This window comes from Nycticebus coucang, chromosome 9 (genome assembly GCF_027406575.1).
Source record: "Nycticebus coucang isolate mNycCou1 chromosome 9, mNycCou1.pri, whole genome shotgun sequence".
Lineage (NCBI taxonomy): Eukaryota > Metazoa > Chordata > Mammalia > Primates > Lorisidae > Nycticebus > Nycticebus coucang.
In genome coordinates, this window is record NC_069788.1 from 5,086,252 (window position 1) to 5,099,287 (window position 13,036).

Here is a 13,036-nt window from a genome sequence, read left to right on the forward strand (position 1 = left end):
GATTCATGGCATATCAGTACAACTTTGCTACACTGATAAATTTCTTTGAGGTGAAGTCAGGTCCTTCGTGTACACGGCCAGAGCCACACACCTTGTACCACGAGGCACCTCCCATCACCAGTCCCCTTGCACCCCCACCCCACCAGGCTCCACTGTCTATCACTCCACGCTCTGCTTCCCGGAAACACAGAATTCAGCTCCCACTTACCAGTGAGAACAGGCAGCGTTTGTCTTTCTGTGAGATGACGGCCTCCAATTTCATCCATGTTGCTGCAAGAGACATGATTTCATTCTGTTTTATGGGCAAACAGTACCTCATAGTATGGGCACCACATTTTCCTCGTCCAGCCCTCCGTGGATGGACACTTATGTTACTTCCAGGTCCTTACTCCTGTAGGTAGAGCTGCGGCGCACATGTGGCTGTGGGCATCTTTTTCAGACATTGATTTCCTTTCCTTTGGGTGGTAGAAAGCAGTAGAAATGCTGGATCATATGGTGGTTCTATATTTAATTCTTTAGAAATCTCCATACCGTTGTCCACAGAGATTGCACTAATTTATACTCCCGCCAACAGTGTATAAGCATTTCCTTTGTTTCTCATCCTCCCCAACATCTGTCATTTTTTGTCTTTTTAGTAATAGCCATTCTGATTGGTATGAGACAATATCTCTTTGGGATTTTGATTTGCATTTCTCTAATGATTGATGATGTTGAACCTTTTTTCATATGTTTTTTGGCCATTTGTCTTCTTTTGAAAAATGTCTAGTCCTGTCCTTAGCCCACTTTTTAGACGAGATCAGACATGTTCAGGGTAGCATGGCCGTAGCCCCTAGCCTACTTTTTAATGGGATTATTTGTTGTTGTTGCTGAGTTGAGTTTCTTGTAAATTCTGGATGCTAGTCCCTTGTCAGATGTACAGTGTGCAAATATTTTCTTCCATTCTACAGTCTGTTCACTCTGTTGATTATTTCTCCTGCTGCACAGAAGGTTCATAATTTAAGTTTCATTTCCCTGTTTTTGTTGCCTGTGCTTTTGAGATCTTAGTCATGAATTGTTTGCCTAGAACAATGTCCATAAGAGTTTTTCCTAGGTTTTCTTCTAGTATTTTTATAGTTTTGAGTCTTTAATCCATCTTGAGTTGATTTTTGCTTATGGTGAGAGGCAGGGTCCCATTTCATTCTTCTGCATATGGCAGCCCAGTTTTCCCAGCACCATTTATTGAACAGATGTCTTTCCCCAAGTGTATGTTCTTTTTGTCAAAGATCAATTGGCTGTAAGTATATTTTGGGGTTCTCTATTTTGTTCCATATGTGACTATTTTTATACTAGTACCATGCTGTTTTGGGTACTATAGCTCATAGTATAAATTTGAAGTGAGAGAACATGATGCCTCCAGCTTTGTTCTTCCTTAGGATGGCTTTGGCTACTGGGGCTGTTTTTTGGTTTCCTATGAAATTTAGAATTATTGCTTCTAACTCAGCAAAAAAAAAAAAAATGACATTTGGTACATATTATTTTGGTGGCATTTTCATAGAGATTGCATTACACCTATAGATAGCTTTGAGCAGCATAATCATTTTAACAATGTTAATTTTTCTGTTCCATGAGTGTGGGATGTTTTTCCGTGTGTGATATACAATTACTTTTATAAGTGTTTTGTAATTTTACTTGTAGAAATCTTTTGCCTTCTTTGTTAAATATATTCCTAGGATTTTTTTGTTTGTATGTGTGGCTATTGTAAATGGGGTTGCCTTCTTGGTTTGGTTCTCAGGCAGATCATTATTGGTGTATAGAAATGTAACTGGTGTTTGTAAACTGATTTTCTACCCTAAAACTTTACTGAATTCATTTATCAAATCTAAGAGTTTGTTAATGGGATCTTTAGCAGACAGAAATACTTTGACTTTCTCTTTTCCAATTTTGATACTTTTATTTTTTTTCTCTTGCCTGACTGCTCTGCTGAGAACTTCCATTAAGATGTGGAATAAGCGTGGTGAAAGTAGGCATCCTCGTCTTATTCCAATTATTCAGTGAAATGCTTTCAACGTCTCCCCATTACGTTATGATGCTGGTTGTGGGTTTGTTGCGTGTAACTGTTATTATTTTGAGATATTTTTCCTCTATGCTTTGTGTGTGGAGGAGTTTTGAAGGATGAAGTGATGCTGAGTTTCACTGAATGCTTTTCAGCATCTATTGAGATGATAATACATTCTGAATTCTGTCTCTGATGGATCACATTTACTGATTTGTATATGTTGAACCATCCTTGCATTCCTGGTATGAAACTGATTTGACCATGGTCCATTACCTCTACCATGTGCCATTGAGTTTGGTTTGTTAGCATTTTGTTGAAGATTTTTGCATCTATGTTCATCAGTGATACTAGTCTGTAGCTTTCTCCTCTGTCATTACATCCTTCTTTGGTTTTGGTACTAGGTTGTTATCAGCCTGGTAGAATGGATTAAGGAGAACACCTTCTTCCCCAATTTTTTGGAACAGTTTCAGGAGAATTCACGTTAATTCTTCTTTGTGTGTTTGGTAGAATCCAGCAGTAAATTATCTGGTACTGGGCTTTTATTATGGTTGAGACATTTTTTTAATTAATTTATTTTTATTGTTAAATCATAGTTGTGTACATTAGTGCAATCAAGGGGTACAATGTGCTGGTTTCATGATCTGTCAATAGTTTCATTTTTCTCATTCAATTTAAGAAGTTGGATGTTTCCATGAGTTTATTCCTTTCCACTAAGGTTTTCTAGCTTGTGAATGTATAGTGGTCTATAATAGTCTCTGATTATCTTTTTTATTTCTGTGGTATCTCTTGTAATGTCTCCTTTTTCATTTCTGATTGTATGGGTGGCACCTGTGGCTCAGTGAGTAAGGTGCCGGTTCCATATACTGAGGGTGCCAGGTTCAAACCCAGCCCCGGCTGAACTGCAACCAAAAAATAGCCGGGCCTTGTGGAGGGCACCCGTAGTCCCAGCTGCTTGGGAGGCTGAGTCAGGAGAATCGTGGAAGCCCAAGAGCTAGAGGTTGCTGTGAGTCCTGTGACATCATGGCACTCTACCGAAGGCAGTAAAGTAAGACTCTGTCTCTACAAAAAAAAAAAAAAAAAGAAAGAAAGAAAGAAAGAAAGAAAAAAGAAAATCCTTCTTAGTTAATCTAGCTAGTTGTTTATGAATGTTGCTAATCTTTTCAAAGAACCAACTTTTCATTTTGTTGATCTTTGTGTGTGTGTCTATTCCATTTAGTCCTGCTCTGCCTTTGTAATTTCTTTTCTCCAGCTACCTTTGTGTTTGGTTTGCTCTTATTTTCCTAGTTCCTAGAGGTATAATGTTAGGCTGCTAATTTGTGATCTTTCTACTTTTTCGATGTAGACCTTTAATGCTATGAACTTTCCTTTGAGCACCACTTTTGCTGTATCCCACATGTTTTGGTATGTTTTGTTTTCAAAAATACTTAGATTTATGTCTTAACTGCATCATTGGCCTAGTGATCATCAGGTGTATGTTGTTTAATTTCCAGGTATTAGTATAGTTTCTCAAGCTCCCCTTGGTCTTAATTTCTAGCCTTATTCCCCTGTGGTCTTAAAGGTCTGATTTTTATTTTCTTTCTCTCTTTCTTTTTTTTTTTTTAGAGTCTCACTATGTTGCCTTCAGTAGAGTGTCATGGTGTCACAGCTCACAGCAACCTCCAACGCTTGGGCTTCAGCCATTCTCTTGCCTCAGCCTCCCGAGTAGCCAGGACTACAGGTGCCCACTACAACACCTGGCTTTTTTTGTGTTGTTGCAGTTGTCATTGCTGTTTCAGCTGGCGGGGCCCAGGTTTGAACCTGCCACCCTCGGCATATGGGGCTGGTGCGCTATCCATTGAGCCACAGGCGCTGCCCTTTATTTTCATTTTTTATGATTTTTATTTTTATAATAATTTGTTAAGTCTTATTTTGTGACCTACCATGGGTTATATCTTGGAGAGTGTTTCATATGCTGATGAAAAAAATGTATATTCTGTAGCTGTTGGGTAGAATGTTCTGTAAATGTCTGTTAAGTCCCTTTGGTGTAAAGTCCAATGTTTCTGAGTTGACTTTCCATCCCAACAATCTGTCTAGTGTTGTGAGTGCAGCATTGACATCCCCACTACTGCTGCCTTGCTGTCTAACTCTTTCTTTAGTTCCAGTAACATTTATGTTGTGAATCTGGATGCTCCATTATTGGGTACATATATCTGTAGAATCCTTATATCCTCTTATTGATCCCTTTCTTATTATATTATCACATTTGTCTTTTCTTTACTGTTTTTGGCTTAAAGTCTGTTTCATGTGACATGTATATAGCTACTTCTGCTTGCCTTTCATTTCCATTTACGTAGGATATCTCTTTCCACTCCTTATCTTTCAGTCTGTATTTATTTTTACAGGTAAGGGAGTTTCTTGTAAGAAGCATATAGTTGAATCATGTTCCTTTATCTATTCTGGCAAGCTATGTCTTTTGAAGCATTTAATCCATTTATGAATAAGGTTAATCATCCCATAAACATTGTAATCTTTTGCTGTACTATTGTCATAGACCTTTTGTGGTGTCACATTTTCTTGTTTTTGTTTGTTTGTTTGTTTGTTTGTTTTGTTTTGTTTGTTTGTTTCCTGTTTCCTTTTATTGATATTGTCAGACCTGGGATAGCAGTCACTTCTTCAATTTTTGCAGTTGTTCTCAGAAGGGAGAATATTTCTGAATAGATATATTGTTGTTGGTTTGAATTGGGGTGCAGGAGTGTGATCTTTGCATGACTTCTTCAGCAATATGCAAGGGCAATGGTATCTGTGATTTCCTTGGTGGCTTAAGACACGGTTATTAGTTGAGACAGTGGTGAAGTTTTTTGGTGACTTGCACACCAACTAAACCAGTCTGTGGCCCCAGTAGTGGCAGCATTGCCCTGAGCATGCTTGTTTTGGGACCCCATAGAAATTCCTGCTGGCACTGGTGTGAGTGGGTCCCGGAGGGCTGGTTCTTGGCACCCCAGTAACAGTGGGGAAACCAACAGACCAAGGCACCGGAGCCAGAGTAATGTGTTCCTGTTGCTGGTAGCTGTGATGGGTTTGTGGGCAAGTCCCACAAACTTACTTCAGAACTCCAAGTAAATGGAATGGTTTTGGGTTCTTTCCGCTGTGGTCCCAGTGGTGGCCAACGCATCTCCAGAGCAGACATTCCCTGGCACAAGTACATGCCGGACACAGCTGTAGGACACCTCTGTAACTGGTCAGCTGTGGGAAGATTCTAGAGCCACTTAATATTAGTTTTGCATATATTTTCTTGAGAGTGTTACTTGAACCTATCTTGAACTGCAGAAAAAAATTAAAGATCAATGAAGAAAGACAAGTGTAACTGTTACATAATTTAGATAGACGTGAAGGTGTGTGAGCTGTGTACATAGGAAAGTGGGGACACGGAGCAGGACACAAGAAGGGGCTCCCGCTCAGCCCCCCAGCTGCAGGCTTGCAGTTCTGTGTATGTTGTTAGACACGGCCATTCTGCCCTGTACATGATCCTCCCGCACTGAGCACTGAAGACTCCTGAGTGTCACCACGCTCCTTCACACGTGTGCTTCATTTCCCACTGTGTGTGTGACATGTTTTTGCCATATTTATTTTAAGGAAGCACTAAAATGTAATAAAGTAATGAGCTTTATATTAAAAAATATATACTTATTAAGTATTAAATATTAGCTAATAAATAATTGTGAACAAACTCTGATCTGAATGACTCCAAAGCCAATGCCCTTGGTTAAGCACATAGTCTCCAAGCCTCCTACAGCAGTGTGGCGAGTGTGTCTGAAGCTTGCTCAGTGGATCTTGGTCTCCCCTGTCCCTCTCTGGCTATGTGTCAGCTGCAGCCACATCACCTCAAAGTCAGCCCAACGGCAGAGTGCAGCCCAGATTGTAATTATCAAAATGGCACTGTGGGCCCACAGCTAGAGGGTAGGGCCCCTGCCAAGCAAGTAGCATGGATTTAGGGCTGCGTGGAGTGCAGCCCACTGTAGCCTGGTGGGGACCGTCTTAGGCACATGTAGGAAGCCTGGGTTCCCTGTTCCTCCTCAGCCAGGCAGCAGCAGCAGATGGTCAGTTCCATCTCAACCCAGTGCTAAACTCTCAAAAGGGCACCTGGGGCCTGCAACCAGGAAGGGCAGGTCCTTCCCCTGCAAGAAGTGGGGTAAGAAGCTGTGGGGAGTGGGGTCCACTCACATCTCCTTCTCAACAGCAGCCTGCAACAGGATGGTGAGGCTCTTCCCAGGAGTCGGGGGGATCTTTGCAGGAGTGGTAGGGCTCCTCTCAGGGGTCTGTGGGAGTTTCTGGTCTCCCCTCTCCCTCCTCAGAGCACTGCAGCAGCAGTAAATCCCTGGTACGAGGCTCCCAGAATGTTGCCAGCTATGGCCGCTATAGGCTGGGTTCCTGGGGCAGCGGGGGGGAGGGGGAGTGAGGGGGGATCTGTGTGGTTCTGTGTGGTGCCCTTTCTAAAGCCATCTTGATCCTTCCCAAGGCAGGAAGGAAAACATTGATGATAGCAAATATTTACTACTCATGCTGTGCCAGGCATTGACCCAACCAACTTTCATATAGTAACTTATTTACTCCCCGCAAGGACCCCATGAGTTAGGGTCAATGTCTTTTTCTATAAAATGGGGCTAATAACAGGAGCATGGAGCAGTTAAGCGACATTTCTATGTCACACACATAGTAGGTGATGGATTTAGGATTCAAACTCAAGTAGTTGGTTCAGAATCAACTGTTTCTCCACAATCAGAATGAAGAAGACACTCTCTCCACTACTGCCTTTTCAAAAGAAGGTCTTGATTAGATTAAAGCTTTTCTGCAAATCAATAACAAAAGCTAACACGTTTGGTGAGCACTTACAAAATGTCTGGAACTGTGCTGAGCACGTCACACACATCATTACACTGAATCTTCAAAGCAATTGTGCAAGATGTTATTATCACCACTTTGGGGTAAAGACACCAAAGCTTCAAGAAATAAATCCATAATTTAGAATATACTTATTAAGTATTAAATATTAGATAATAAATAATTGTGAACACACTCTGATCTGAGTGACTCCAAAGCCGACGCCCTTAGTTAAGCACATAATGGAAACAGAGGCATTTGCAGGTGGGTTTCAGAGGAATGGACAGAGGTTGATGCCGAGTGTATTCTTGTTTCTATGTTAGCTGCTTTTACATCATTATTTCCATTAATCTCACCTACCGACACTTTTTTTTTTAGGGTTAGGTTTCATTCCCCAAAATTGGAGGCCAAGTCAAGCACGAATCATTCTTGTCTCTACATAAAATATTTCTAAGACATGACTTTAAAAAGTGGTATCATTTTTTTGAAGCTGTACTTCTGTTTTGTTTTGTTTTAAGAGGCATGGGATGGTTGAGTCAGAGTGACTCTCAGCTCTGGCAATAAATAGCAATGCATTCTTAAGTAAATTATTAAATTTTCTGGGTGACTTCTTTATTTAAAGGGTTGGCCTCTGATACAACTGTCAAAGCAAGATCTTTCTTAGGGATTTCTGCAATGTGTGCATCAGGGAGAAAACAATTTCCTGGCTCTTGATTGTTTGTGAATGTCTAACCCAGAAGATTCCCAGAATCAGGCTGAATAAAAGGGATTTACACTGTATCATCTCTCTAGATGTCTACTGACCTGCCCCGCCCTAGTGCCTGGCTCCCTACTCACCGGCCCATCTGAGGGTAACATGTTTCCAGGAGAAGCAGAGACCTGAATCAGCGACCTGAATCACAGAATCCAGCTGCAGGGTCGTTTGTCCTCCTGTGTCTCTCGGTCCACTTGCAGGGCCTTTCTCCCCTGTGTCTGCCCCCCACTGACCTTCCCTCATTGTTCCTCCCAAACTTGCTTTATAGACTCAGGGACTCAGCAGGTCCTTCACAAGTGCTCAGAAGGCGTGTCTAACAGAGGCTATTTCCTCCTTGTTTGTTCCTTTAAATCAAAATGCCTCCTAAAATAACAATGACAACTGCAACAACAAAAAAATAGCTGGGCATTGTGGTGGGCACCTGTAGTCCCAGCTACCCGGGAGGCTGAAGCAAGAGAATCCCTTAAGCTCAAGAGTTGGAGGTTGCTGTGAGCTGTGACACTACAGCACTCTACAGGGAGACAGCTTCGGACCTTGTCTTAAAAAAAAAAAAAAGTCACCATTAAGACAAACCACTGTGGCTGAGCATGTACTGTTCCCAGTGGCATCCCCGTGGCATGCCTGATGGTGGGAACCTTGGACATTTACTCAAACCTCAGATTCCTAGGCCTCTCCCTGAAGATCCCAGTTCAGAAGGCCTGCGACGGGGCTTTGAGAATCCACCTTTCCCACAGGGACCAGGTGTTCTTATTATCAGGCCACTTTTGGAAACATTGATACGTAAAATTCAAGGAAATAAAGAGGTGCCGTGAGTGTGGTACAAAGAATCTTCCTATTATAAAACCGTGAGAGGCTTACAGTCTCTATGGAGAATTAGACCCAGAGACAAAGAATTGTCAGTGCGCGGTGGAAGGGCAAGGGCCGAGTGACGTGTTAAACCATATAAATGCACAAGACCACAGTAAGCTCAAAGGGAGGAGAAAGTCCTGGGCTGGGCTCACAGGTAAGGCCTGGCTTAGGCTGCCTCAGATGCACAGGACCTGAGTAAGTACAAGGAGCATGGGGACGACGTGGTTCAGATGGTACAGAAAGACAGAGATGAGGGACACTCACCAGAGCCAGGGAAAGACGGGAGCCCATGCGGTGGGGAGGCTTGACTGGCAGCTGGGTGCGGGATTAAGTCTGAGTGCCACCCTGGAGGGCATGGGGAGCTGAGCTGAGGAGGTAATTGAGGAGGCATGGCTTCTCCTGGCAGGTGCATCCATTCACAAGGGCCCCCGACGGTTCTCACCCAGAGGGCTGAGCCCCGCCTCAGAGTTTTGATTCAGGAATTCTGGGAAGAGGCCTGAGAGTCTGCATTTCTAACAAGTTCCCAAGCGACCCTGTTGCTGCTAGTCCAAGGATCACACTTTGACAACCAGAGTTGTGTGTGACAGGCTGAAGACAAAGAGTGAGATGGGAGGGCTGTGGGCCAGGGCAAGGGTGGCAGTTTAAAAATGGAAGCAGGGATAGCATTGAATCGGTAAATTGCTGTGGGAAGTACAGACATTTTAACGGTGTTGATTCTTCCCAGCCATGAGCATGGTATGTTCTTCCATTTGTTAATATCCTCTGCTATTTCCTTTCTTAGGGTTTCATAATTTTCTCTATAGAGGTCCTTCACCTCTTTTGTTAGGTATATTCCTAAGTATTTCATTTTCTTTGGGGCTATGGTGAAGGAAGTTGTCCTTAATTAACCTCTCATCTTGGCTGTTGTTGGCAACTGACTTGAGAGTTGCCTTTCTCAAGAGTCAAAGCCTTCTATAATAGACATACTCTTATTTGACAATGTGAATGTTACTTTCTTTGCATTATTATTATTATCATTATTGCTTAATATTTTGATGCAGCAATTCTCTGATTTCTTTTCTGAATGTATTTATGTTCATTCATTCTTTAAAAGGTTTTTGTTTCTAATCCTTATCTTAAACATTCTTATTGTTATTAAATTTTAAGCCTCTAATTTTGTGAAGGCAAGGAAACCTAACAAACACATGTATATGTAAAAATAAAAAAATTAAAAATGGAAGCAAAAGAATAGAAAGGGATCTCTGAAAGAAATTGGGGTGTGCTTGGAATAGGTGTGGGAGGAATAAGAAAAAAAGGGAGGCAAAACTTTTAAGAGTTCAAATCTGTGGACGAAATTGAAGGTTGAGTGCAGAGCCATCTTAATTACAAGAGCAAGATGAAAAATTCATCTACATTATAATGAATTGTTGCTGGAATTGAGTTCTTCCTCCCTTGTTCATTAAAAAATTAAGCAGCAAGGACCAGCTAGTGAGGACAGGTGACAGCAGAGACTGGACCAGTGCAAGCAGTGTGCTCCAGGCGCTCACTGAACAGATTGGGTAACTTGGGTCTGACAGGCCCTCCATGCTGACCTGACCCACTTAGCATGCCTGTTTCAGGCTGAGCCTGGTAGCACTGTTTCAAATCAGTCATTCACCTAGACTCACACCCAAACCAGAAATTCCTGTTTAGGATTAGAACCACAGCTGTTGTCACTGGTGCCCCACACCCACCTGGTGCTGGAGACTGTGAACCCTGACTCACTGGGCCCCTGGCTCCCAGACTTCTGGGATGGGCAGCACCTCAGTATTTCCAGCCAGGGGTTACTTCTAGCCCAATGGAGAGTTTCAGCAAGCCTAAGCTTGCTGAGGGGAAGGACCCTGGTTTATGGTGGGGAGACTATCCGGTTGTTATAAAGAGCCCCTGGAGAGCCCTCACCAGAGATGGGAGCTGGGGGTCCTGCTCAGAGATGGCAGAAGGTGAAGAGGAGGTCAGCGCTGCTGGCATCCCACCCTCAGCACCTTCCCGGAGCTCGGGCCGACAGGCATACTGCTTGCCCTCTGGCGATTTTTCTTTTCTTTCTTTTTTTGAGGGGTTTCTACTTCTTTTCTTTTCATTTCTATTTCTTTTCCTACTTTTCTTTATTCTTTTCTTTCCTTTTCCCTCGCCTCTCCTCTTCTCCCTTTTAGAGACAGAGTCTAACTCTGTCACCCTGGGTGGAGTGCCATGGCCTCAGCCTGGCTCACAACTCCTGGGCTCAAGTGATCCTCCTGCCTCAGCCTCCCAAGTAACTGGGACTACAGATGCTCACCACCATGCCCAGCTAATTTTTCTATTTTTAGTAGAGGTGGGGTCTCACTCTTGTTCAGGCTGGTCTCCAACTCCTCAGCTCAAGGGATCCATCCTGCCCGGCGCTCCTGGGGTCTTTTCCACATGTCCATGAATTTGCACTTTCGTGGCATCAGCAAGAGCCAGAAAGTCAATGCCAGGACACTTGGGCTACAGCCACAAACAAACAAAGTTGCCTCCCCTCAGATCCCAGGAAGAGGAGAAACACAGAAATAAGCACCTGTAGGGTACAGACTTCCGTTTTCTTCATTTATTTGAAGAAATATTTATTTGAAGGACATCAATACTTGATTTAAGAAATCAAGAGGAAAGCCACTTGTGCTTGTGAAAAGCCAACCCCCTAATTCTGGATGTTACCCTCCCTGCCAGGCAGGGGCAGTCCAGAAAAAGGCTCTTCCCCTGGGAACACCCTTCATCCCTGAAAATCCCAGGTTTATAAACTAGGTCTCCCTGAAATCCAGAGGACTGTAACAAACATCTCTACTTATCCAGCACATCAGAGGCTGTATCCTTCCACTGAGCTAGCCCCCTTTGCTAATGGGGCGAAGACTGCTTCTCCTGAGGAAACATTTGTAATGTGCTCTTTATTTCCAAGAAGAACAGCTTTTGTTCACATATTCTAACAATACTTTGCCAGCTATGGGCCAGGCATTGCAGGAGGCACTGGGAATACAGTGCTGAACAAAACTGGCAAAATGTTTTGTATTCCGGGAACTGGTATTGTAATGAGGGGAGACAAAGAACAAACAACTAAGTAATTCAATTATAGAGAACGGAAGAAGGATAAATATTATAAAAAGCAGCATAGCAAGGAAGGGGGTTATGAAGTGTGGGGAGCAGGGAAGTTATAATGTTCAATATGCTAGTCAAGAAGTCCTCACTAAGAAAATTACATTCGAGCCAACACAGGAGGTGAGGGAATGAGCCTGGCGACCACTGGGGAACAAGCATTTTAGAAAGAGGGAACAAGAAGCCCCCATGAGGCAGAACAGGCCTAACATGTTTCCGCAGCTGCACCCAGCAGAGGAGACCTACCCTGTAAGGATTGGGCATTTCTTCTAAACCAGAGGATACTGGTCGGGGTGCACTGAGCAGAGGGGCAACATGATCTGACTCAAGTTGGCACAAACCCCTGTATGTGGGAAGAGCAGAGTCTAGAGGGAAATAGGAGAACAAGAGTCAGGAAATCACTGCAGTGCTCTGAGGTGACAGGCGTGAAGCTGGGGAGAACTGTTACAACTCTGGACATAGTTCGAAAATGGAACCAACAGGATTTTTCTGGTTCAACAGCCCTTGACTTCCCTCTAAAATACCATTTAATTAAATCTACTAATGATGGCATCCAGTTGGCCACCAAACAACAGGAACAACTTATAAGTAAAAGCAAATCTCAGTTTCCAAAGCTAAGATCAAATTGATGATAATTTTTTAAAATCCATGATGGTTTTATGGTTTTTATTTATTTGTGGATTTGTGTTTGTTTTGGTTATGTTTTAGCAATAACATTAAATTCCAATCTCCCCCAAAGTGGAAAAAGTTAACAGCTTTGAGAGTAGAAGTTCATTCTGAATTACACAAAAAAAGGAAAATATCCTGATACATTCATACGGTAGAATACCTCATAGGCTTCAAAATGTATAAAAGGTTTTAATGACAAGAAAATATTTAGGAGAAAATTAGGTAGAAAAAAACATAAAACTGTACATATATTATTATCTCAGTTGTATAAATATGCCAAATGTTTGAAGTGATTAACTCGAGGTGGTAGCATTAGAGGTTATTCATGTTTCTTTCTACTACTGATACATTTCTAACATCTACTTTAGTCAACTGCACTAAAATGAGACTATTTTCCTTTCCTTTTAAAAAATTTCCCTTTCATTAAAAAAAAAAAAACTCCACACTAATGAGAGATTCACAAGCAAAACTACCATTTATCCAAAAAGACAGACAGGCTGGAGGGGGCAATATATCAGGTCAATTTGGGTGGGTTAGAGTCCCAAATTAAGGGAGGGGAAGCAGACAGCATGCTCCAGATTTCTCAAACTCGCATTCCTAGGGAGACGTCTTGGTCCACACCTGTCACCTTTCTCCAAAGAGTGTCATCGTCTTTTTCTTTTTCTTTTTTTTCTTTTTTTTTTTTTTGGCTCTGAACAATTTTATCTTTAAAAAAAAAAAAAGAAAGAAAGAAAGGAAGGAAGGAAGGAAAATAA